This window comes from Sander lucioperca, chromosome 20, assembly GCF_008315115.2.
Source record: "Sander lucioperca isolate FBNREF2018 chromosome 20, SLUC_FBN_1.2, whole genome shotgun sequence".
NCBI lineage: Eukaryota > Metazoa > Chordata > Actinopteri > Perciformes > Percidae > Sander > Sander lucioperca.
The window spans coordinates 17,246,165-17,268,718 of NC_050192.1; positions in this window are offsets into that span (position 1 = coordinate 17,246,165).

Genomic DNA, 22,554 nt, shown 5'->3' on the forward strand with positions numbered 1-22,554 from the left:
GGTCAGGTGCCTTTGGCGTTTGTTATTGACGCAAAAAGTCCCCTTTCGGAATGTTTCGACGCGCTTAGTCGGGACTCTTTGCGTAACTTTTTGAAGCTCTGGGTAGAGATGCACGTTTAACTGACATGCGGCACAAGAACGGGACACAAACTCCAGTCTCCTGGGTGAAAGTCCTATGTTGTATAACCCATCCACCACGCCAACCAACCTCCCTATGCGGATTTTCGTTCCTTCATACTACTCACTACCGTTGTCGCTCTTAACACTACGTCATCTTACAGCGCCGCGGTCTAGCTGCGTTCCATACAGATGCTAAAGGGTGATTTTTGCGTCGGTATCTGAAAGCCACTGACCAAGCCATGTGTCATTGTTCACATAAAGGAAATAGATGAAGCTAGAAGCTGGTGTACAGAGTACAGGAACGTCATGCTACTTTCTGCCTCTGCCTCTAATCATACACATTAATAATTGATAATTGTAGTAAAAACAAAGACAGTTTTGAAAATAATCCTGCCTTCCTCCTGACGGAGACGCTACACTCTCATGGGTCATTTTGAAACACAGTGACATACAACCATTTTTCGCATTCAGGTATATTGAACTGCTGAATATTATAGGGATGCACCTATGGTCATGAAGGCTGGGTCATGACCGAAAGAACGAGATCCAGGGTACAAGCGGCCAAAATGGGTTTCCTCAGGAGGGTGGCTGGCGTCTCCCTTAGAGATAGGGTGAGAAGCTCAGTCATTCGTGAGGAGCTCGGAGTAGAGCCGCTGCTCTTTTGCGTCGAGAGGAGCCAGTTGAGGAGGTTTGGGCATCTGGTAAGGATGCCCCCCTGGGTGCCTCCACAGGGAGGTGTTCCAGACACGTCCACCTGGGAGGAGGCCTCGGGGAAGACCCAGGACTAGGTGGAGGGATTATATCTCCAACCTGGCCTGGGAACACCTCGGGATCCCCCAGTCGGAGCTGGTTAATGTGGCTCGGGAAAGGGAAGTTTGGGGTCCCCTGCTGGAGCTGCTCCCCCCGCGACCCGATACCGGATAAGTGGACGAAGATGGATGGATGGATGGCACCGAATCCAGTTTTCGGCTTTGGATTCGGCCAAATATTGGACTTTTTGACAAGGTTGGGTTTCTGCATAACCTTAGAATTTTTTTCCACAAACCCTACGCTTGCACTACGCTGGTCAACGTAATGACGCCGCCGTTGATTACGGGAAGGTGTTTATGTAGGTAGACTGTTCAATGCAGTAGGCTGTGAGAAAGTGAAAATGGAACTCGTGAACAGAACAGGTGTAGTTTGGCAGTACTTTCAGTCAAAAGAAAGCCATTCAAGTCCAGCTACATGTTCAATTTGCAATGCTGATTTGTCTCGTGGTGGCAAGGACCCTAAACAATACACAACATCACCGCTGTTACAACATTTGGTATGAAACATCCGAAATAATACGATTTGTGCATGAAGGAATCTACAGACAGCAGCCAAAATGCAACAACTTCAGGTAAGGCAAAGGAAGGACATTCACAGCTAAAAACTTGTGTTAACCATTTGTTTACTTAATTAATGTGTTTACTGTGTTAATGGACTGAGGATGGGAGTAGAATTTGGTATTCGGTTTCGGATTCGGCAGAATCTTAACTAGTGGATTCAGTATTCGGCCGGACCCCAAAAATCTGGATTCGGTGCATCCCTAGAATATAGACATTAAAAACATCATGTCACAACAGTTCCAGTGAAGAAACAATGACGTTTAATAGCATGAAAATAATAAAGAAATCATCAGTTAAGATCAAAAGGCGGTGGCTCCTTCACAGAGCCACAGAATGGTACTGTGGTTCAGTCAAGTGGGGAGAAAGTCAGAGTAGGAGTGTTGCATGAGGCGGCATTCACTGTCAGTCATTGAGACGAAAATGGAATTTGTCAAGGTCCTGTTGTGGGTGACACTGACTGATGTGACAAGGCGTCCCAACAGCGAAACATGTCATAAACAAAGAACATGTGCACTGATTTCAGGCATATTCCACCTGTCCCCCAAAGCACCATCAACAACAGACAGGCAGTAGAGACTCTGGACACCTATAAATATATAATAACACGTTAAACCAGATGTTAATACTGAGCTGACCACATTTTTTTTTTCCACACTTCAAGGTAGTGATTGTAAACTTTCAACGTACTTAAGAGAAGACATCGGTCATCATGCAGTTGCAGATCAAGATTCGGCTTTGAACGGTCATGCAATGGTAACATAAAAAACTGACAAAAGTTAAAGTGTTTATTGTGATGACAGATTTCAATGAAACACCTTGGTATGCCTTGGAAAAAACTTTTTTTAGTCTAATAAATAAGCAAAATACACTCATTTTATTTTCAAGAATTTTCCCCATTAACCAGTTTCTCATCAACAAACTAAGACGACCTTAATTGCCTTGTGAACTTGACAGTAACAGTAATGTCACGATTGAAGACTGGAGATGAGGCTTTTAAAGTGCACAATTTATGTATTTATTAACAAAACGACACCAAAACATACTCAAACCAAAATACAAAAACATAATTCACATTAGGGCAAAATACAATCATACAAACAAACCAGCAACCTCTCTGCAAGCTTTTCCTCTCGCTCCCCTTCTCCTCAAGCCCTTTCAACCCAGCCTCAACAAATTGGTACCTACCACCTGTACCGGTGGGTAGAGGGTGAGCCAAACTGAAGAAAAACAAGATACTTGAATGTAGAAAATACCATCATGTAGATAAATGTGATTATATATATATATATATATATATATATATATATATATATATATATATATATATCACTAGTAATGTCAGCAAGTTGGAAAAAAAACTCCTAATTCACGAAGTTAGACGTGGAAATATGCTGGCTACGCACGCTGTTTTTCCCTGCTTTTTCTCTCTGCTGTTTCGCGCTGTTCAAGGATTATTTGTTCTTCAGATGCAGACCATTGAATTAGCAAAATAAAATGATAAAAATTGACACACCAAAAAAAAAAAAAAAAAAAACATTCTGACAGTCCTGCATCGATTCTGTAGCCTGGGAAACCCCTGACAAACTTCCGGCAAAGTTGAGATTTGCTCTGCAAGTCAGTCTGGCCAAGAGCCCATTCAAGCCTATTTCCAATTTTTCCAAATCGAGGCACCAATCACAACCGTTGAGGCGGGCTTTACACCAATCACAACCGGTGAGGCGGGCTTTACACGATGACGATAGCGCAGTGACGGCAAGCAGCTTTTTGTTTACATTCAACGTAACGGCCACCGAAGCACAGCAACCCGTTGATGCCGCTGTCGCTGCTACGTCACCCGGATCGTTGGTCTGATTGGTTGAAGGACTATCCAATTGCGCCCAGAGGCATTTGAGCGGTGTCCGTTGGTGACGCCCCTTTGGAAATGGGCTGTGAATGAAGCTTACCCAGACCCACTCTCAGTTACAACTGAGAAGGGTCTGGTGTCAACCAGGCTACCGATTCTGGCCCTACAGCTACATTTTGTACATAATTGTCTGACAGCACAAAGCCAAAGTTTTTACTCTCTCTTACACATCTAACCTTACATGGCACACCGATGCTGAGAAGATAAACCGGTGAGCATGAAAAGAATGCAACCGTACAATACATTCTGCTGCTGTATCTGCCTATCCATGATTGATTAGTTAATTAACTGTGAAAGTAAAGACATAAACAGTGATTCATCTCTTTAAGTACTGGGACAAAAAAGGAAGTAACCAATTGATCCACAGTTCAGAAAGGTTCTCATGTGTGTGTTTAGACCAAGTGTGAAACTGGCTTTACTTTCTCATTACTGTCGTGTGAGCCAGCCTGGTTGTCTTTGGCATTAATCTTCCTCTTCTGAAATATGTTTTTGCTTGTCTGCAGTGCCCAAAATAAACGGACACGCAAATGTTACTCCACAGTTGGAAAGAAGTTTATCTGCCAATTCTGACAGCACACGGATTCTCATTAAGGGGACAAGAAATAGGAAAATAAATTAGAGTTAACAATGCAGTTGGGGAAAAGTGAAGATGGAGTACAAAGTACTTTGTGATTCAGGGGACCAGGGAGAAGAAAACGTGACAGATAAGAAAAATGACATTTATTTACTTATTTAGCCACTGGGCTCCTCTGAGATTAAAGAGCTCTTTTCAACAGGAGAGCTTGCCAAGAAAGCAGCAACAAGATAAGTCTGACTGTGTGTCTACTGGGAACTTCCCCTTGAAAGCGCTGCTTTCCTTTTATCATTGTTTATTGTGGACGGAGGGGTGTGACAGAGAAAGTGCTAAGTTTCACCATTGAAGATTAACCTTTACTCTCAGAAAGGAAGAGGTCTTTTTCCACTTGATTGAGAAGGTAATGAAGAATAAAGAACCTCTGGACACCAGAGATGGGTTTAGAGCAAAGGAGATTATGCACAGGTGTGGTTAAAGACCTCTGAACTGCTGAGCAGGGCTCACCGTTTAGTGTTAATGTATTTGTGTGCAGGATAGGACTAGATGAACAGAGAAAAACATAGCAATGCATGCCAACAGGGGACGAGAGTAGATGATATGCTGAGCAGCCTCAGCCAGCAACAGAAACATGATGATCAATACAACTCCTAACCCATCTTTTGTGTCTCTGCTTTAAGCACTGATAGAAGTAACGTGAAGGATGCATTGGTGGTGACGTGATTAGACGTGAATACACACAGAAAACTTCATAGTATTAAGGACAAATGTTGAAGACCAAAGCCGTTTCTGAGGCTAGTGTAATTTGTGGGAGGAGGATAGGGCTTAAATTGAAGGGAAATGTAGGAACACAAGACCTAATTTTGAAAATGTCCTAGAAATGTGGGAACATAGGGCTGTGGGAACATAGGGCCTAATTTTAGAAAAGTTTTAGAAATGTGGGAACATAGGGCTGTGGGAACATAGGGCTTTGTGAATATAGGGCCTAATTTTCAGTGAAAAAAAATTCTTAGAAATGTGGGAACATAGGGCTGACCCCGGATGAACATGCCAGCAGTGTGACGAGGTGCTGGGAGTCAATTCTGTGCTGAGCGGCCTTTCTTTTTGAAACCACAAAGACCAACCGTCACATCTACATGTAGGCCTACAAACCCTGAACAACAACCAATGGAGGACAAATTAAAAATCTCATAAATAGACCGGTGGGTCCTTCCTCTCTCCCTACGTACCTTAGCATTAATCCAGAGCAAGGGCCAGAGCAAGTGTCTACCTTGTGTCGACATTTTTACTTCCACTGACTTTCTGTATCGTAGCAAATTAGACGCTGCGCCTCCAATGCACTCTCAAGCACTCCCAGTGCCTGGCGTTTTCAGAAGAGTGCCTAACGTTTTCAGCAGGGAAAGAAATGCTTTTTGGATCTACAGCCATGGTCACAGCTCAGGCCGTTCTCATGAACCACTTGTATATATCCCTTCGAAAAGTAATGAAAATCTGACAACTTTGCTCTTGTTTCCGGCTTGTAAGTGGAACATTACAGTGAGCATGTATGCACAGAACTGTCAATAAATGGATTGTTTAATCCAAAATTATACAACGCACTTGAGCCCAGAAAATGCATCCAAAAACAAGTTCAGCTGTCCCTCAGTGGCTTATTTAGATAATAGTTTTGTTGAAAGTCACTACAGATATGATTATATTATTTTGTGGTGTATTTGGCCTTCTGCGTGACTCTTCTGCAACTATGAGCTACTGTATGAAACCTGAAATAATGGTTGTGTAAACCTGGCCTGTTGGGTGGATTTGAAATGCATGCGGGCGGTTCTTGTGCGTACTATGAAATACAATCCTGCTGACGTCACTGAGACCAATGTCATGGATGAGTGTTTGAATGTATTCTTTAAAAGCAGCTATAGAAGAGTGGACACAAGAGGCAGCCTTGGCTTTTTGTTGACGTATTTTCAGACATGATGTAACCAGGGTGGACTTTGTGTTACAGCAGTCAGACTTATTCTCTGTGGTCAGACTTGATCAGAAGTGGCTGCTGTAATTTCACACCCTGTAAACAGGAAAAGCAGACTGCATCACAGAGCACACCTGAAGGCTATTCCCGCCAACTCAACAAGAAGCACATTTCTTACTTCAGTTGTTTACACACACACACACATCATTATCATCATCATCATCATCATCATATATATATATATATATATATATATATATATATATATCATATATATATATATATATATATATATATATAGAATGGTTTATATAAAGGGTGTAAACAGGCAGTCCCTGGGAGAAAAGTGAAGTCAAACAATAGACTGATGGAATCTCCACACACCTGAATGGACACGCTTATTACATAAGTGCCATCACATTTATGTAATGTCTGAAAAGGATTAAGAATATGTGTGAAGTAAATGCATGCAGAGTGCATCTGTAAACAAAGTCTAGGCAGTCTAACAAGTGGCTTAATCAGGCATGCAGGTGGCTGTTTCATCTTCAGTACAGAACAACATTCAACAAGCAGACATTGAGTGCAGTGCCCTAACATTACCCACTAACTTACTATTGAAGCTATCTAGCATAGGTTCAGGAGCAGGTCCTTCACTCCCATCGCGTAAAATACGGATGCTTGGTCAGGTGCCTTTGGTGTTGTTATTGGCGCTAAAAGTCTACTTTAGCATCATATCTAAACACGCTTTATCTAAACGAGTTTAGTCGGGACTATTGGCGTGACTTTTGGCGCAGTTAGGTTAAGGAAAAGATCGTGGGTGGGCTCATGAAAGGTATGTTTCCGTGACACGCGGGACAAGAACGGGACAGTTGGGTTTAGGAAAAGAAGAACGGGACAGTTGGGTTTAGGAAAAGAAGAATGGGACAGTTGGGTTTAAGAAAACAAGACACGTGTGACACGAACCTCGGTCTCCTGGGTGAAAGTTCTATGTTGTTTTTCATCCACCGCCCAAACCAATCTCCCTACGCGGAATTTCGGGCTTTCATACTAAAGATGAAGATGACGTAGTATTAAGAGCGACCAAAGTCGCTCTTAATACTACGTCATCTTCAGGCTCTACATAGCTGCTGCTCTGCCCGGTGTGTTCCATTCAGATGCTAAAGGGTGATTTTTGCGTTGTATCTGACGCTGACAGCCACTGCCCAAGCATCTGTATTTTATGAGTTCGGAGTGAGATACTATCTCCTACTTAGGAGAGAAACTGAAACCTGCAAAAAAAATTTCACCTTGCCTTTCATAGCTTCTGTAACTTTTTGGTACTAGAATAATAAAATCAATGGCCTTTTCAGTCAATTGGAAGGTGCAGTTGAGTTTGCAGAAATGAAATTGAAGTGAAATGAACATACAGAGAAATGTATCTTTTTAGATAAAACTGATGTTGGAAAAATGGTAATAAATTGCAATATATATTGTAATATGTTTGAAAACCCAATAATATTGTATCCTGACATAAGTATCGTGATAATATCGTAACGTGATTCCTACACTTTTAGATGCCTAAAGCAGAAGGTTGCAAGAGAAGGGATGGAGGCAGTGGCGGCAAAGAAAAAGCAGAGCCCCACAGAGGAAGGCAGTTGGAAGAGGTGGGCAGCATGTCTACATAAGCTAATGATTAATAGCTTAATTAGCTTCTGTTATCCAATTAATGAGTGCTAATGAAATCCTGCCTGACAGAGCTGCGTCTGCGCTGACATGACACTGTTAAAGAGAAAACCACAATGGGCTTGTTTGCTCATTTTTCATCTGGACTTACACACACAAACGCACACACACACACACACACACACACACACACACACACACACACACAGAACTTGTAGTCTGTCTCTCATGTCTAACATGAACACATTAACACTTTGTGGCATACACTTAAAACATACTCCCTGTTCATTAGTGGCTGGTAGGGGGACAATTACCCAACATTAGAGAGACAGAGAGAGAGACTCATGGATAAAAATCACCTGCAATCCAAATGTGCTGACCTCCTCTGAGGATTAATGAGAACTGCTCTCTGCACAAAGAAACAGATGTCCATGGGCGCATTACCAGGAGAGTTATTAGGATCATTAAAACCAATTAGTGCAAATGTTCAGATGAATAGTTGGCAGCTTCATACATTTGACTAATAGCACAGAGGTAAGAGATGAGGACGGAGAAAATAAGAACTGCGTGGTGCTGAGTTTGGCTCTGGGCTCATAGGAGAAACACAGGAAGTGGAGAATCAGCGAGCAGTTATGTCTGACGTAACGATAACTGATGTGAGAAAATAATAGACAATAATGGACAAGGCAGAGAGGAAGAACATCACTTTTCTTTAAATCACACTGGTCCTCCACCATGTCTAATTTTTTCCTACGTTTCCAAACCTCTGATTGCACACAAAGTGAAAATGTTGTACAAAAATACAAAGTACAAATATAATATTCCCCAGAATCATGGTAACAATATGGCTCTCTATTTTATCACTGCCACATTATTTCAGTCTGTGTTGTAGCCCCTGTTTGACCCACCGAAAAATAATTGGCCAAAGAATGTGGTTGCATTTGTGCTTGTTGAACGAGTCATTAATCTGCTCCTATGGCAGCTTCCACTCTTTTCAGGATTTGTTTATACAGTATATGGTTTCAGTCAGTTTCCCAGTTTATCCCAAAGGTGTTGGAAGGGGTGAGGTCAAGGCTCTGTGCAAGTTGGTCATGTTCTCCCACACCAAACTGTTTTAATAGGCTATGCACAGTGTGCATGCTAGTTAATAAACCAAAATAAGCCACAGGAAGTTACACCAAACACAACGCACAGATAATAGGGTTGAGGGAACATAGGGCTGGGGGAACATAGGGCTGAGGGAACAGAGGGCTGGGGGAACATAGGGCTGAGGGAACAGAGGGCTGGGGGAACATAGGGCTGAGGGAACAGAGGGCTGGGGGAACATAGGGCTGAGGGAAAATAGGGCTCGGGGAACATAACATAGGGCTGAGGGAACAAAGGGCTGGGGGAACATAGGGCTGGGGAAACATAACATAGGGCTGAGGGAATATAGAGCTGGGGGAAAATAGGGCTGGGGGAACATAACATAGGGCTGAGGGAACAAAGGGCTGGGGGAACATAGGGCTGAGGGAACATAGGGCTGGGGAAACATAACATAGGGCTGAGGGAACATAGAGCTGGGGGAACATGGGGCTGAGGGAACATAGGGCTGAGGTAACAGTGCTGAGGGAACATAGAGCTGGGGGAACATGGGGCTGAGGGAACATAGGGCTGAGGTAACACAGTGCTGAAGGAACACAGGGCTAGGGGAACATAACATAGAGCTGGGGGAACATAGGGCTGAGTGAACATTGGGCTGAGTGAACATTGGGCTGAGGGAACATAGGGCTGAGGTAACATAGGGCTTAGGAAACATTGGGATGGGGTAACACAGGGCTAAGGGACTTTATTGTTCTTATGCTCATCCTACACATGGAATAATACCTCCATTGTCATAATATTCAGTTATTTATATATGTTTCCTTTGCTGCACTCGTTTTAATATTATCTGATTTAAATACACATATACCACAAACAAAACAAGAACATCAGCCGTCATTTGTTTTCCGGTCACTGGACACTGTGATGCATTTCATGCACTATCTATGGAAACAGCCATTTTGAACAGTGTCCTGTTTTTTTTCACACACTGAAAGCCTGTCAACCTTTTAGTACTGCTGGGTTCTGATGGGTGAGGTTGTTCCTGGTAAGACGTCCCAGCGGGAAGGTCAGGGTCGGGCCGGTTCTTCTGTCTGTGTCTCTCTCATCATTTGCTGCCCTCCACAAGGTCTTCAGTACATACATTGTTTATTTTTCTCTGACTCATATTACATCCTTTGGCTGAAGCTTTTGTTCAAAGACTTCAGTTCTGTAAAACCATGCCGAGTATCGTCTCCTGTCCCTCTGGATCTCTGTGTCCTTTTAACAACTTTACATAAATGTCTTGACCTATTTTGCAGACTAGATTTCCAGTATGGTGACTACATAAATCTTCAAAACAATGCGGTACGTATTTTTCTTTTGCACTCTCGGAATGTCACGTATGAAACAGTGATGGCACTTCTGCTCTCCTTTCAAAGCATCTTCACCAGTGTTTGTCAAACTTTGGAATGGAACCCCGTGTGGAGTTGTGGGACTGATATTTTGATAGTTTCTATGTATATTTATTGTAAAAAGAAAAGAAAAGAAAAAAAAAAAGATATACACAGGCTTGAATATAAACTCCTGTCCCTTTTTCGGGACACTGTATTTTAAAGATAACTTTAGAGATCTTCATTGTAAAGGGTTTAAACAATGTTTTCCATGCCTGTTCAATGAACCATAAACAATTAATGAACATGCACCTGTTGAACGGTCGAAAAGACAATAACAGCTTGCAGGCGGTAGGCAATTAAGGTCACAGTTACAAGAAAATTAGGAAAGTAAAGAGACCTTCCTACTGACTCTGAAAAACACCAAAAGAAAGACGCCCAGGGTCCCTGCTAATCTGCGTGAACGTGCCTTAGGCATGGTGCAAGGAGGCATGAGGACAGCAGATGTGGCCAGGGCAATACATTGCAATGTCCCTACTGTGAGAAGCCTAAGACAGCGCTACAGGGAGACAGGAAGCACAGCTGATTGTCCTCACAGTGGCAGACCACGTGTAACAACGCCTGCATAGGATCGGTACATCCGAATATCACACCTGTGGGACAGGTACAGGATGGCAACAACATCTGAGGGCTACTTTGGATTTTGACCCCCCCCCCTCCTTTGTTCAGGGACACATTATTCAATTTCTATTAGTCACATGTCTGTGAAAATTGTCTTAGTTGTTAAATCTTTTGATGTTCATACAAATATTTGCTTATATTAAGTTTGCTTAAAATACAGTATAAAAGCAGTTGAAAGTGACATGACGTTTCTTTTTTTGCTGAGTATATAATCAGCAGTATATACTTCACTAGTTTTTTCGCTTAATGCTTTGGTATTTTGGCCCACCAATCTCATTGCTCTCATCATGATCTTTTCCAGCAGCAGCAGCAGCAGGAAGCTGATTTCAGCCCTGATGAACCCATTGTACACTACCTGCCCAACACCAAACCACAGGCAGACAAAATTAGCAACTAGCTGAACTAGTGACCATAGTGGAGAATTTAGCAGCTAGAGAGACAGATATTTTCCTCAGGAGTCGATGGGGACTAAACAAGAGTCAATCTTTAAGTAATTACCTGTTAAAAATAAACAAAAATCATCTATCTATCCATCTATGTAGACTACATGGTTTGAAGTATATGTGGACACCCGAAAATGTTTAACGTTGAACATGTTATTCCTAAACCATGGGCATAACAGCCTGCACTGGTTTCAGGCTTTCCAACAGATTTTGGAACCTGGTTGCAGGAATATATGTTATATATGTTGTATGAAATGAATAATTATTTCTGTGTTGCGTCGTGGCAACTAACCCACATACGTATCGCTTCCACCAAGGGATTGATGCAGTCAGTGGAAATATCAGAGATGGCACAATTAGTTGATAAACAGAGAATTAACTATTGCAACTATTTTAATAATCAATTATTCTTTTCAGTGACTTTCTGAGCAAATATGCCAAACATTTGATACAAGATAGCAGCTTCTTTTCTATCATTTTCAACTGGATATGTTTGGGATTTGGAATGTCAATCAAACAAACTTTAAGATGTCAAATATATCTATTTTAGAGGCATTTTTCCCTATCTGACAGGTAAAGTCATTAATTGAATAACCAAGAAAATGGTTGGCAGATTAGCTTATAATGAAAAGAATTGGTAGTTGCAGCCATGGCACCATTATAGATAACAATACTTCTCTCAAGGTAATTGGGAATGAGAGACCTAGCCCATTTATCCATCCATCCATCCATCTTTGATATGTAGATGTTGTATGGTTTATGTCGGCTGCCAAAGTCATCCATGTAATTACTGACTGCTAGCGATATTTGTGCTCTTCCCTCTCATCCTCTCTCACTCTCCCTTTATTATCTCTCCATCTTTCTCTCGCCCTCCACTCTACGAAGCAATATAAATGGCTGAGAGCGTGGGCGTTGATCGCTGCTTCACGTTGCTGCTCGGCTGACAGGCAGGAGAGAGGAAGAAGGGAGGAGAAGAGGAGGACAGAAGGAGAGGCGATGAGATGGCGTATGAGAGAGAGAGAGAGAGAGAGAGAGAGAGAGAGGAAAGAGCGAGAGAGGGAAAGAGAGTGTTTTGTGTCTGCAGCTGCTCGGCTGACAGGGAGGATGGAGAACGGAACAGAATGTGCTCTATGTGTTTGTGTGCGTTTATGTGTTTCCATATACATACTGTATATGGAAACACATAAACGCACACAAACACATAGAGCACATACTGTGTGTGTTGCAGCGTGTGCACGCTGCCATACGTGTGCATGGGCTTCTGAATGCATTTGCATGGCTGTATGTGAAGAAAAGAAGCCATGCAGTGAGATGAAGAGCTTTGTTTTGCTAGTGAGATTGAGGTAGCATTGACCTAAATACTACAAGCATCTTTCCCACAGAGGAAATGAGGCTCTTAAGCCCAATGATCTGCCGCAACGGGAGAAAATGAATGAGTCAAGAGAATAATACCGGAAAGATTAAATGAATTATATATATAATAATTGCATACAATCTGAAAAAAATATGTTCTGCCACTTGAACACATTTGTCCCTGGGAGTAAACGAGCTACAAGAGAAGGAAGGTTGGTCCAAGTACACTGCAGGTGATTAACATTACCATTATTTGTATTGTGAGGCTGCATTAAGAGACACAGAGAAACAGTGTATACATAATAAGTATTTTATATGCCATTGCTGACAGTAAAAAAGATGTTTATAAAATTTGCAACTGAAAGAAAAAATGTTTGTTCTTCAGAGATTAAATGAACCACCTGAAAAACATTGGATTATCTGAAAAATGCATTGTCACAGACAAGACTGCATTATTAACTGGGCAAAGTGGGTAAGTGCTCAGGTTTCCCAAATCCTCAGGGGCAAAATTTCACTGTATGTCACTTGGTTTTTGGGGTTTAAATTTATTGCATATTTGTCAGGGAATTCGCACCACAAGATTTAGTTTGTCTTTTGGACCAATTTAATTACATTTCATTCGTAGTGTCAAATCATAACAGAAGTTACCTCAGGACACTTTACAGATAGAGTAGGTACAGTCTACCACACTATAATTTACAGAAACCCAACAATTCCCCCCAACAGCGGGCCTTTGGTGCAACAAATAGGTGAGTATATGGGCAGTCATCTGCCCTGACCGGTTGGGGAGAGAGTAATCTATATCCTCGACGGTCCACTTCCGGGATTGCTCTGGTGCCGCAGGAAATTCCGCCGGATGCATGTATTTTCGCCGATATCCGTTTCCTTCCGCATTCTTTGTGTTGGCATTCTAAACTCTGGTGGATTTCTGAGGACTATGGTTAACTGCTCCTCAGATCTCTGCAGGGTAAATCCAGACAGCTAGCTAGACTATCTGTCCAATCTGAGTTCTCTCGCACGACTGACGACTAACAACTTTTGAACGTACACATGTTCCACCAAAACAAGTTCCTTCCCGAGGCTGTTTTGCAGCGGCTCCATCCATGATGATTGTGATCGGTGTAAAGAAATGCCAATAAACCAGAGCACGTTTTTCTCACATCCTGGAATGCTATGGTGACTAGCCAAACCCTCCTCCTGCACACAACTACAATAATACCTAACTATTATAATTATACTTCTTTCCAGCTCTCAGCGAAGGCGGTCGCTTTTTCTCCCTCTCCCTCCCAGGCCTACCCTGCTTGCTATCTTGTCTTGTGTTGTCTACTGTTAACTTTTTAGAGACTCTCCCTGCAAGGCTCTACAAATACCTAAAAATCATGGAATTGATTAACTGGTCTCTCAACGCAATTGTCACTGTATTCTCGAGGAGGAGCACTGGTTCGGGTGAGCCAGCATGTCCTGACGGGACGTTTGCTGCGAGGTATACGATGGACGGCTGGGAGAAACGGCGTGTCGTGTGTCTCTCTGCTCTTTCCGTGGAGGACGTTGAGGATATCTACCTATTTGGAACCCTGATAACTGGAATGTTGCTGATTGGAGGATGCTTCGCTCTGGTTTATCGAAGAATTGGAAAGACTTTGGTAGCTGTCCAAAGCCCAAGGAAGCTGCCTGGCCTGACTAAAGCTGTCGGAAAAGCGATCAGTTTGCAAACTGGGACTATTAATCGCGTGATGGAAAACAACATGGTAATGATGACCCGCGGCTTGGTTACCATCATGAGGAAGGTCATGGATTTGGAAACTAAAATTGACCAGTTGAACAGTGTGTAGTTGGACAATAGAATGAATGTTTAAATTAGAGCAGCCATTCGTGTAGACAAAACACATTTTATCTTTCGGCTCCCTTATCCTGAACGGCCTTGCCAAGGCCGTCTCTTGGAACAAACAGTCACCCTGTTGGGGCTCTGCAAGCGAGACTCTCTTGGTTCCTCCCCCGTCTTCCCCACTGCCTGCTGATTGTCGTATCGGCTCTGGACTGTTCAAGGGTGTCACCACGGCAACGTGCTGTGTCACCACGGCAACGTGCTGTGTTATCGCTATAACATTCTGCGGACTGGGACACTAGTGGGACTGCCGGGCTGTGCGTTTCTCAGCAGGCCAAACTCCCCAACCTACCCTCCCCCGAGTCCCACGCCTTCGCCGCTAAATGTGCAACTGTACATTTATGTTATGTTATGTTCAGCAGTGCAAATGTACTGCTTGTGTGCTATGTGCTGAGGTGTTTTTTTCCTGTTCCCACACTGTTCTTATCTTTATGAGGATAGTCTGAGAGTTGTTTTTTTTCCCCCTCTCCTCTCCTCATGTCATGCTGTATCTGTCCCTGCTATGTTATGTTATGTATGTGATTATTATTATTATTCAGTCAACTAATAAGCAAAATACCAGTGCAACAGTGCAAATATACTGTTTGCGTGCTTTAAATGTGCTCCTGCGAGAGTTGTGTTGAATGTTTTGGATGTAAAGCGCTTTGAGCTGCAATCGATGTATGAAAGGCGCTATACAAATAAAGCTATCTATCTATCTATCTATCTATCTATCTATAGATTTATAACGGAATAAATATATAATGGAATTGCATAATTAGGAGTGGCAATTATAGTAACTGTAAAGATAATAGAATTTTGACAAATAATAATAATAATGATAATAAAAATAGCAGTAAGCATCGAGCAGGACCACGGCAGCAGGTGCAGCCATGATCCAGGTGCCACCACAATCCAAGTAAATCTGTGAGGTAAGAAAGCACAAGGACTCCGGGAAAGAAGCTAAGTTTGTAACATGCATTAATGGGACATGAATGCACACAGATGGAGAGAGAGAGAGAGAGAGAGAGGAGAGAAGAGCTCAGTGACGTAGGAAGTCCCCCGGCAGTCTAAACCTATAGCCACATAACTAAGGTCTGTTCTAAGGCAAACCTGAGCCAGCTCTAAGTATAAGCTTTATCAAAGAGGAGAGTTTTAAGCTTACACAGTAGGAAGTGGCAAAGTGCCCTCGTGAAAGACATAGTGCTAAAAGCAAAGTGACGCAGTGACACCTAGTTCTCCAAATCACTAACCAGACAGCAATTTAACACTGTTAATTAATCAATGGATCATATTTGTATTAAGTCTTCCAAATGACTGCAACCAGACATAAACTCGGGCAGAGCAGGGTAATATTAAGCTGATGTTCTCTCCGCTCCCTCAAAGGTCTGCACACTAAGGAACTCTTCGTGGAAATCACCACACAATTTTTTGCGGGAATCCACTGATGGTGATTCCCTTGGAATACGTTTTATTTTAGGCCAAAATGTGGCTGTTATAAATGCTATTGTAACCAAGCAACAAGACAGACAAAGGTCGGAGATGCAGTCAGAAGCATACATGTTTCACAAAGGGAGAATGATGCTGAGAGGCAGCGATGTGTAGCAGCAGCACTGACTCACTAACCTCAGGACTCAGATGGACTGCAGAGAATTTCCTTCACATGATTGTTATAATAAATAACAATAATTTATACAATTTCATTTGATGCTCTTTCAATGCAAAGGGAATAAATGCTGCAGGGTGTAAACATAATGAACCCAAACAAATGGAGAAGAGACCTAATGATTTGTTTGTGTGTGTGTGTGTGTGTGTGTGTGTGTGTGTGTGTGTGTGTGTGTGTGTGTGTGTGTGCTTACACGTAGTTGAGACTGATAATCTTTTACTACTTTTGCCTCTAACAAACATCAATTGTAGGAATATTCTGTACCACAGAGCCCCAAATCTTGCAGATTTCCATGTCTCCCTTTTGCACTAAACATCATTTTCCCAATTGTTGATGTGTAGTAAGTAAGCCAGACTCCATAACAAGTGATGCATGCTGCTTTATGCTTCCATTACATGATAAAGAATAAAGACAATTTGCCTTATGCCTGGCCATTTTTTAATGGAAACATACAGTAACTTGTGGTTTAAACTCTTGGTGAAATAATCCGTTTCTTTACAGAGGACAGGAATAGATGACCATTTCAATAATATGGGTTGATTTTATTTAAAAGAGAGGCAGAGAAGAACTCTGACACCAAAGCAGACCTGTTGGCCACAGAAGAAAAGCATCGTCGTCTCCAGGAGGGCATTAAATCAGTGTGTCAGTGATGAGAAGGGTCCTGACAGAGATTAACACAATACATCCAGAGGTGCCCACTCTGTTTTCTCTCACTCTAATGGGAGCTGATGTGGAGGTGGGTGGTTCTGGTGCCAGAACTTTCTGTTGATCCCTCTGGAGGAATTGTGGGCTTAATTCAACTTCAGATCCTACTACCCACCCACCTTTTAATCTAAAATCCTAGATACCGTTCTGCATAGTCACTTCCTGTTTACGTGAGCCTGACACTAAAGTACAGACCAATGTACAACTTCCATGGTTTTACTCCCACAGTGGTTTGTCAACTTGGTTTGGAGACTTTAACATTAAATTGTGTTGCATCATCAGCATGTTAGCTGATATCAACAAAAAACACCACTTCATAAAGAGCAAGAAAAAGAAATGCATCCAACATGGCGCATACGTGTGTCTGGCCTGAAAATGGCTGTCTCATCAATTACAATGTGAAGGAACACTCCTACAGTTATGCAGAAATATCTCTGAAATTTCAAGTTAGGGAAACTGTTATCATTCCAGGCAAGCATCCTGGAAAGCATCCTCTTATGTTTGCTACATTGCCACCTTGTTAACTTCATAGTTTCTTTTCTTGGTTGCACCCTCTCACGTGTAGCAGCTATGTGCTAATAAACTCCCACAATGCCTATTAAAGTATACAACAGAGGTGAAAGTGCCTGTCAGATGTTAAACAGAGACTGAAACACTCCACCGATCTTTTCACACGTTAAAATTTTTACAAATTTCCTGGGCCAGATGCCAAAGTGTTAAAGTCTGAAGAGTTTGAAATTATCTCAGGTACTCTCCTTTTTCAGTCTTCAGATAACTACTTTGTAACTTTTATGCAAACACCTTGATTGCCTTGAAGGATAGACCTCAGAGTGTACAGTGTTATTCCCATTTGTTTAATTCTTAGCATGTCTCTGTCTCTATGACAGCAGGCTTTGGGTGGGGCCATTCAGATTAGTTAGATTTTTTTTTTGCTTTCAGATGGATTTGGATTAATTTTTTCTTTGATTAGCTCAGCCATGAGCCATGTGCTCCCTACATACCAAACTACCTGTACAGTACAGTAAGATTATTTATAAAGGCTTTAATAAACTAACCCACTGCCTTCAGTTAGTTTACACTGTTGCTCCTCTGATGCAAATTAACAGTCATTTTCCTGTAGTTGCTGGTTTCCAAATGTCATCGGAGCAACAGATATAACACATCAAGGTTTCCCTCCAAAGATCCATTTCCATTTATTCTGCCCAAAACAAGAGCACTCCATCAATGTACAAGTCATTCTCGATGCCAAATGCCACTTGTTAAACAATGCACCCGCTGGCCGGGGAAGGCCCACAAATCATTACAGCAAATAGCTTGGATCAAAAGGTGCTGCTAGAGCTGAATGCTAAATGATTTGTCACTGAAAGTCATTCCTATCTATTTAAACCAGGACCAAGATAGTGACTTTATTTGACTATATCAAGCTGCTGAACCTTCATATTAGTTTTGGCTTAAAGGGTAACTACTGTTTTTTTCAACCTGGACCCTATTTTCCTATGTTTTTTGTGTCTGAGTGACTGATGGGAACAACAATCTTTGACAGTGGTCCAGTATTAAGCGAGATCGCTGCATTCGGCAGCAGCGAAACAAGCTACAACGTAAGCTGATTGGGCAGTTGTGCAGCTTGTATTTACATTCACAAAAGTGCTCGTTTTGTCACTTACAGGCTCAGATTATTATTCTAAGTGTCTGACAACAGTATGGAAAGGATTTTTAAGGAGGTTGACCTTTCTGCTCTCAGGTGGAGATCAAACAATCAGTGATTCCACACCAGCACAGGTGCTTTATAGACCATAGGGCGTGGCCGGGCAAGCTGGTGTGTCTTAAAGAAGTATCCACGTACCTAACCTCAGGGGGATCATCTCCGTACATATGGAATATGTAACGCTGTAAAGATTGAAGAATCTATAGAGAAATGCATATATTCATTGTTATAGGAACTCCCAGAGCATCTCCAGGCCACAGGAGTGTCACAGAGTCGTGTTTTGGGAACCACTGCGGTTGACAATTTAGAAACAGCAAGCTCAGCTCCCCTTTATAAACTCCACCTGGGTGCTGAATCCACCGAATGAACATCCCCGTAATAATAATGAATCCAGGACAGCGGTCCCATACTCCTTATTATGCAACACTGCCCTGGTTTCTCTGCAGTTCAATGATAGGGAATGAGCTGTGGAACAGAGAAAAGCAGAGTGTAGGAGCACAAAGAACAGCACATCGAGTGCAAAACTTTTCCTGAAGGACACCGTCAAAGACAAATGAGCATGCAAAGGAAAGTCAGGGAACGCCTCTTCCTATTAGAGCCTTAATTTATTTTCTGAATGTGGCATGATATAAGATACATGTGACCGTCATGCGTAAGTGAGTTGTCACTGAACTAATCAAGTAACAGGCTCTGGTCTGCTGGGCTTCTAATTTATAATCGCAGACTGAGGAAAAAATGGTTTGTCAAGTCGGACTCTGTCTGTCTTACCAGTCCCTTTGTCTCTCTGTTGGACTGTATTCTAATTAAAGGTCCCATGTCATGCTTATTTTCAGGTCCATACTTGTATTTTGGGTTTCTACTAGAACATGTCTATGCTTTAATGTTCAAAAAAACACTTTATTTTTCTCATACTGAGTGTCTGAAAATATCTGTATTCACCCTCTGTCTGAAACGCTCCGTTTTAGCGCCTGTCTCTTTAAGCCCTCCTTCAGATAAACCCCAGTTTTCTTTGATTGGTCAGTGTTTCCTGCTCTTCCCCATCTGCTCTCTCTGAGTCTCTGCACCGTCATTGCAGCCCAGGAATGACTGTAACGGCACTGTAGCCGCAGTGTACCTATATACTGTATAGCATAGTTGTGACATCACAATCGTACAGGAAGTCCCGACGGCACAGGCACAGCTTCTGAATATGGCTGTGTGCATTTCTCTGTGTATTGAGCGTTTTGATACTTTCACAGTCTTTATATAGCACCGCCACCTGCTTCATAATCCCAAAAAGACATGGAAATCTTACTTTTTACAATATTGGATTTTCAAGGAAACACGATTTTTAGACATACTTGGATTTTTTTGTCTATGAAAGTGACAGAAACATGAATCTCCAAAGGCTCATTCATCCTTTCTCTCAACTGACAAACGTCCACACATCTTACATCACATGATTTTGAGCCCAATCTTTAAAACAGCAGTGAGGATTTTTTTTTTTTATATGTCTACCTAAATAAACACTGTCACGATCCACTGAGCCCTGCTCAAGAATTGACTGCCCTGCAATGAAACCAAAATCCATACCTACAAAATATACCAGCTGTCAGAAAACAACACGCATGGTGGGGAACTGTATACAGTGTTTATTGTCCCATTGTTCTTGTGTTTATATGAAATGACACAACTACATTTTCACAGGTTTCAAGTGTCTTGAGATTCACAAAACATGAAGAATCTTTTCTGTTTTTCTGATGAGGAGCGACACATCGCGCAGCAGTTTATCACCTGCAGCTCCTCTCATGGAGGTGTCGGGATGACAGCTTTAATAAGAAACCTTGTGTTACAGAAAACAAAGTTCCGAATGAGCGGCTCTCTGCATATGTCTGCTACACTCGTACACTCCGCAGAGTGTTGCTCCAGATATGACAGCTCCACACAATGCCTCATTTACTAAGAGCCTCAACACGCAGCAGAAAATGCTGCTGCTATTTCTGGTCGCCCTATATCACATTTGTGTGTGTGTGTGTGTGAGTGAACCAACACAAATGTGTGTGTATACTACAGATGCGAATGAAACGTGTGTCTCCTTTGTTCAGAGCGATTCGTGTGTTTGCTCTCCTACTGCTAGCAATAGACTTTAGTTAAAAGAATTATATACCGACTGCCTGTTGGTTGGAAGGGCACCTCTAAAAAATGTTGCTCGTGAGCAAAATATGTTTTGCAGTAGATTTCAGTTGCTGTTAGAATCCATTGTAACTGCAAGATAGAAATTTTGCAGGCACCTTTCAAGCCATGGAGGGAATTTGACATTCACAAATAGATATTCAGTCAAGTATTCCTTTAAATGATATATGTTAGTAATACGTGCCTATGCAGGTCTTTTTACCCCTCGACATTTGCCTGAATGTTTTTTTGTGTGTAAAGTGTTGTGCACGTGTAAACAACATACTTGCATCATTGGATTTTTTGTGTGTGTTCTCAGTAGATGATGGGAGTGGAACTGACAGCAGTGTTATTATCGTCTGCAGCCCACCTGCTGCAGACTAAAAAGGGAAAATGATATTCCAGCTTCCCACTGTGACCCTCGTTAAGTTACAACAAATCAGCCATTATGTGTGTCTGTGTGTGTGTGTGTGTGTGTGTGTGTGATCAGGCTGATACAATAATGTATGGGAAAAACAAGCAGCTCTAAGGCCATAATGCAACAATCATACCGACTGCAAACACTGGATTTTTGGCTTTAGCCAGATTTTGGTTTCCACAGCAAGTAAACTGCAAACACAACACACACAGAGTCTATTATCAGTGTTGCAGTCACAGCAACTGACACGTCTGATCAGCAAGCCGCCTTAACAAACACTCTCATCTGAATAATCACGGTCTGCACGGCCCACTGGCTGACACTGGATCAGCACTAATAGGACTGCCTGTCCTGTAGGACACACGCACACACGCACACACCCACACACACACACACACACACACAGGCACACACACACATATATCATTTGTAATCTAGTTCTGTTTGTGTCTTCCACACTCTATCAATTTTATTTTCAAATGTGACCTATCAGCTCAAAAGCACTAAAGTGCTTATTGTCAAAGCATAAACAACAAATACCAGATAATAAATTGATTAATTTAGCTGCCATGACAGCGTGACATTAACTACAGCAAGAGAACCGGGCCTTTATTTAAAAAATACTTATTTTGAAGACAAGTCTTTTTCTTTTCTTGTTTTTGTCTATATTTTAATGTGATGTGTGTTTTTGTTTTTCTTGGGTTCAATTCACAGGCTGAACTACCACTGACAACACTGAGGTCATGTTTTTTTTTTCTGGGAATTTTAGCAACAGGGGGGAGTTTACATTCCAGGAACCCCTTATCTGAAAGAGAGATGGAGAAGGGACCCCCTACTGCGGATATTGTATACAATTGACTTGCATGTTAAATTGGGCAGAATGGATAAAAAGAAATGGATATTATTTATGCATCATCATTTTAATGTTAAACATACATCCGGAAGGCACAGGGAGTCCTTGAGCTGAACTTTATGGCTACCATACTTACCTATAGTAAGCTTATCTTCAATGTTTTTTTCACAAATAAGCCAATGTATCTTTGCTATTAAACTTTTGCATTCGTATTAATGTATATTTCCAGACTTATTTCCATTTTTGAAACAAGAAACATTAAAAATAATTTGGCTGCCCTCTGAGGACCCCCTAGGAGTCCCAGACCCCCTGTTGAAGATTTCTGGGTGAGAGGTTAAACACGGTGATTCGTGGATCCATCTATAAATCGGGATATCTCTCTGCGTGTGTCCCCACACATGTGCAGTACAGCAGCGGCACATGCGCAGTACAGCGGGGGACGGGGTTATTAATTGTGGTTCACCGGCTACAGGTGTCTTGCCAAAAATGTATCATCCGCCAAAAACTTGCTGTTTCCCAGCATGCAAATGATAAAATAGGGGACCCGCTGAGTTTCTAGAGCCACAGCCGAGCCGCGACTGATTGAGCAGATGTGTTGGGGTCAGCCCAATGGTACCACAGCCCTATGTTCCCACATTTCCAAGATTTATTTTTTTTTCACTGAAAATTAGGCCCT